This window comes from Bombina bombina, chromosome 10 (assembly GCF_027579735.1).
Source record: "Bombina bombina isolate aBomBom1 chromosome 10, aBomBom1.pri, whole genome shotgun sequence".
Taxonomy (NCBI): domain Eukaryota; kingdom Metazoa; phylum Chordata; class Amphibia; order Anura; family Bombinatoridae; genus Bombina; species Bombina bombina.
Genome location: NC_069508.1, coordinates 160908201 through 160914200, shown reverse-complemented (window position 1 = coordinate 160914200; position 6000 = coordinate 160908201).

Genomic DNA, 6000 nt, shown 5'->3' with positions numbered 1-6000 from the left:
CCCCCCCCCCCTCTTTTGCGTTCTCTCTCTTTTGCGCTCTCTCTCTTCCCATCTCTTTTGCTCGCTCTCTCTCCCCATCTCTTTTGCGCTCTATCTCCCCCTCTCTTATGCGCTCTCTTGCTACACCTCTCTTTTGCGCTCTCTCTCCCCCCTCTCTTTTGCTCTCTCTCCCCCTCTCTTTTGTGCTCTCTCCCCTCTCTTTTGCGCTCTCTCTCTCCCCCCTCTCTTTTGCTCAATCTCTCCCCCTCTCTTTTGCTTTCTCTCCCCCCCCCCTCTTTTGCGTTCTCTCTCTTTTGCGCTCTCTCTCTTCCCATCTCTTTTGCTCGCTCTCTCTCCCCATCTCTTTTGCGCTCTATCTCCCCCTCTCTTTTGCGCTCTCTCTCTCCCCCTCTCTTTTGCGCTCTCTCCCCCTCTCATTTGCTCTATCGCTCTCTCCTTTTTTTTTTGCTCTCTCTCCATCCCTCTCTTTTGCTCTCTCTCTCCATCCCTCTCTTTTGCTCTCTCTCCTTCCCTCTCTTTTGCTCTTTCTCTCCCCCTCTCTTTTGCTCTGTCTCTCTCCCCTCTCTTTTGCTCTCTCTCCCCCCTCTCTTTTGCTCTCTCTCCCCCTCTCTTTTTCTCTCTCTTCCCCTCTCTATTGCTCTCTCTCCCCCCACTCTTTGGCTCTCTTTCCCCCCTCTCTTTTTCTCTCTCTTCCCTCTATTTTGCTCTTTCCCCTCTATTTTGCTCTCTCTCCCCCCTCTCTTTTGCACTTCCCCTCTCTTTAGCCCTTTCCTATCTCTTTTTGTCTCTCCCCCTCTCTTTCTATTTCTCTCCCCTCTCTCTTGCGCCGACTGTGCCTGGTCACGCCCCCACCACGCCCGGTCACGCCCCCTACCATGCCCGGTCACGCCCCCTACCATGCCCGGTCACGCCCACGCTCCCGCCTGACCACGCCCCCTTTTGCCGCAAACAGTATGTCAGGTAAGGCCAGGTGTGTTTGTCCTCGTGCTGTCTCTACTGCGCATGACAGCTTCGGACAAACACACTTGGCCTTTTATATTATAGGATATATTTATGTGTTAATAGGTGTATACATATATTAACACATAAATATACTGTATATGTATATAAGCATATACATATATATTTAACATTTGCTGCCATCACTGCACTACTTACCCCTTGCGCTGCGTGAGTTCTCATGCCGTGTCTGACAGCATGAGAACGAGGCTCCCATTGGAGCCGATGGAAGCGCACTCTCGTGAGCGCAATGCGAACAGTTGCGCTCAACTTGTAATACCAGGCACATTAGTGTGCGCTGGTATTACTTAGTTTAGTGCTAAAATTGCTTTCTCGAAAGCGATATTTAGCGCTCCACTTGTAATCTGGCCCTTAGTGTTTAATGTCCCTTTAAAAGACCAGTCAGCACTGTAGATTTGCATAATCAACTAATGCAAGATAACAAGACAATGCAATAGCACTTAGTCTGAACTTCAAATGAGTAGTAGATTTTTTTTCTGACAATTTTAAAAGTTGTCTTTTTCCACTCCCCCTGTACCATGTGACAGCCATCAGCCAATCACAAATGCATACACGTACCATGTGACAGCCATCAGCCATTCACAAATGCATACACAGTTATTCTTGCACATGCTCCGTAGGTGCTGGTGACTCAAAAAGTTTAAATATAAAAAGACAGTGCACATTTTGTTAATGGAAGTAAATTGGAAAGTTGTTTAAAATGGCATGTTCTATCTGAATAATGAAAGTTTAATTTTGATTGAGTGTCCCATTAAGTACCTATATACTTTCTCTCAGCCTATCACTCGGGCGGAGTTATTGAGCTGTCAACATTGTTCTTACCTATTAACTGCTTTTTAATTCACATTGTATCCTGTGTTGCAACTGCATTGTACCTACCTTGTTTCCTGATTTGCAACTTACATGAATCCTGCTGTACCAGCCTCCCACCTGTTCCTGCTGGATTTCCTGTGCTGCTGAGTCTCCTTGTGTGTTAAAGGATTACTTTCTGTTATAATTTTTAAGCTAAACAACTAACATATTAAAGTTAATAAACATTAATTAAAACCTACTGACCTATATTTTCTCCAAAACAAAGTTTCATAACGTTCTAAAAGTTATATCTTTTATTCGCCGATGATGTCACGTTATCCTGCCCACTATTTTCAGCACTGCATGTTCAAAATACTAAAACCAATAACTTTGTGTTTAAAGCGCCATTTTGAAACCTAGGTATTGTAAGCGGATTGGTACAGAGCAAAGGATACCCATGGAGTGGGTTTGGAAAACAATTAAATTTGCAGACAAGATTTCTGATATACGGTAGAGATATGTTAATGAAATGCTATTGATAAAAAGCGTATTTGGGGTAGTTAGTTAGTAACAGGCATAGAAAATATTTACTTACAGTGGCCCTTTAAGTTGGTGTGTGTGTGTATGTGTGTTACAAGCTGGTGTGTGTATGTGTTACAAGCTGGCGTGTATGTGTGTTACAAGCTGGCGTGTGTATGTGTGTTACAAGCTGGCGTGTGTATGTGTGTTACAAGCTGGCGTGTGTGCTAAATGTCTGTGAGGTTTTTGTTATGTGTAGCATATCAGTCTTGCAAGTGACACACTGTTAATCTTCATGTACTTGGCATCATGGGAACTATGACTTTGAAAGTTTGTCCAAAAGGTACATAATGATGAAACAAGCTGAGCAGTTTGATAACATACTGGTTGGGTAACACCAGCTACATTTATACTTGAAAGTGTCATGTCAACAATTACAGGGGGGTCTCAGTGACTAAGGTGACAGTCTGTGTAACTGAAGTGACAGTGTGTCACGCTCGGATAAGCAGGTTCTGGAGCTTATGCAAGGTGGTGGCAGGCTTAGGACTGTCTTGAATACTGAAAGAGGCCAGCAGTATGTGCTTCTTTCTGGAATTACCCCTATTAGGCATGTTTAAGAAACAGACAAGCAATTAAGTTTATTGCACTGGAACTGGAGACTTGAAGGCTGGAAGCAGGATAAGTGAACAGGTGTGCCCACACCAGAACTGGAGTCTGAGGTAATGCCCACGATAGGGCGAGGAAGAGCAGTGCAAACTTAGGCAGAACTCAGGAGGTGCCCGCTGGAGGCCAGAGACTGGGGATACTGGTACTTGACAAAGCTTAGATGCAGGAGTAGGTGACTGGAACTTTGCAGATTTGCTTAACAGCACTTGGGTACATGCGCTGGATAAAGGAACTTGGTAAGTGTCCTCTGTAGGGCTAGGCACTGAAACAGGATCCCAGGGAAGCAGGATGATGCCACAGAAAGCAGAGACAGGCTGGTACAGAGAGGATACCCAGGAGACAAGCCAAGGATCAGATACCTGAGAGCAGTCAGAACAGTCACCAAATCCAGGGAGAATCTGATAGGAATAGACAGGGTACAAGGCCAGATTCAATAAACAGAAAAGCAGTCCAATCTTTCATCAAAACCAAGGGAGATCCAAAAGGGTAGTCAGAGAAGAAGCTGCATTCAGGAACCAAACAGGAAATACAGGCAAGGTCAGAGGCACTAACATTGGAACAGGATGAATCCTTATGTCAGACCAGGAAGTAGATTGCAAAGCAGCCTTTTATAGGGGAGCTGATTGCAAAACTACCTGCAGCTGACAAGCAGGTGGAGCCAGAGAGCAATCCGCTGCAGGTAACAGGTCTCCAAAAACTCAGGCAAATTCAAATCCCTCTGGTGGCGCAGGAATAGTGAAACAGGCTGGGAACTAGGAGACCCAGGTTTAACCCCTTAAGGACCAGCGACGTACCCTGTATGTCGCTGGCCTTTTTTTGGGACTTGATTGTTTTATAGCACGGTCTTGCCACCAGCGTTGAGACTGCTCTATTCCACTAAGCCTGCTGGAGGGAGGGCATTAATAGTGTGTTCTTGCTAGACTTGTGCTATTATGTCCTGAAAAATCCCTTAACGACCAGTGACATACAGGGTACATTGTGGTCATTAAGGGGTTAAATCCAGGCACAGCTGTGACACAGTGCAGTGTGTGAATGAGGGGGCACTGCAATGAGGGGGTATCAGTGACTGAGGTGAAAATGCAGTGTTGGTGACAATACACAGACTGAGGGACATTGTAGGGTATGTGACACTGAGGGGATAGTAATACACAGTGTAGGGTCTGTCACACTGGAGGGCACTAATACACAATGTAGGATTTGTAAGATTGGGGGGGTAATAATACATAGAGGCCCATTTATCAAGCTCCAGATGGAGCTTGTGGGCCCGTGTTTATGGCGAGTCTTCAGACTTTGCCAGAAACACAAGTTATGGCGCAACAATCTAAAGACCGCTGCTCCATAACCCTGTCCGCCTGCTCTGATGAGGCGGACAGGAATCACCGGAATTCAACCCGATCAAGTATGATCGGGTTGATTGACACCTCCCTGCTGGCGACCGATTGGCTGTGAGTCTGCAGGGGGCGGCGTTGCACCAGAAGCTCTTGTGAGCTGCTGGTGCAATGCTGAATACGGAGAGCGTATTTCTCTCCGCATTCAGCGATGTCTGTCGGACCTTATCCGCACTGTTGGATCAGGTCCAACAGACATTTCATAAATAGGCCTCATAGTGTAGAGTTTGTGAGACTGAAGGGGCTAAAATAGGGCCTGTGTGACTGAGGGGACACTGATATATAGTGTAGGGTTTGTGTGACTGAGGGGACAGTAATACATGGTGTAGGGTTTGTGAAACTGAGGGGACAGTAATACATGGTGTAGGGTAGGGGTGCCCAATAGGTACATCTGGATCTATTTGTAGATCCTGAAGGCGCTGCTGGTAGATTGCGGCCGATAGGGATACCGCTTTATGTATCGCAGTGTGTGAAGGGGCAGGTCATTAAACAGTCTGATGGTCGGGCATGAAAAGTGCTACAGGATTGGATCTTGAAGGACATCGATTTCAACCAATCAATGTAGATGATTTTTGAAAGACAACACAATTGGCCTATCAAAAGCATGGTTGAGTGAGTACTCTCCTAATGGATATGGTGGTATAGTATAGTTAGGAGGGTAAGCGTCAATAGATAGAAAAAGTAAAGTCAGAGGCTGCTGTGCTATGCTAAAGGAACAAATCTGATTGACATCAGGCAAATGAACGTGTTGACCCGGTAAAAAATGGTCTGCATGGCGCACTATTGAAATTTATTTGTGTAAGCCACACTGGGTCATATCAGGCCAAGCCCATAGCGCAAAGTAAAGGTGGTCAGTGGCAGTAATTTGAATGCAGTGTTTTGTAACATTGCACAAGGGGTTGCACCTGTTTACTTAAAGTCAATGCTACTTTTGTCGTCAGGATTAATCTGTTGTATCTTTGTGCTTTTGCACATCCATGTGTTGCTAAATCATGCAACCTTAAATGGATATGAAACACACATTTTATTTTTTTTCATGATTCAGATATAGAACATGCAATTTTAAACAACTTTCTAATTTACTCCAATTAACAATTTTCTTCATTCTCTTGGTACCTTTATTTGAAAAAGCAGGAATGTAAGCTTAGGAGCCAGCCTATTTTTAGTAGGTAGATCTCGTTGAGCTGGCCATATGAAAAGTAGATCCCAACACAAAAAGTGTGAGCACCCCTGGTGTAGGGTATGTGACACTGAGGGGATAATATGGTATCTGCATAACTGAGGTGACACTAATATACAGTGTGGGGTCTGTGAGACTGAGGGGACAATATGGGGATTGTATAACTGAGGGGACACTAATACACAGACATGGGGGACATTATGGGGATTTTATAACTGAGGGAACAATACACAGTGTAGGGTCTGTGAGACTGGCGGGACAATATGGGAATTATATAACTGAGGTTGACGCTAATACACAGTGTGGGGTCTGTGTAACTGAGGGGACACTAATACATAGTGTAGGGTTTGTGAGACTGAGGGGACAATAAAAAACAGTGTAGGGTTTGTGAGACTGAGGGGACAGTAATATACAGTGTAGGGTCTGTGACACTGA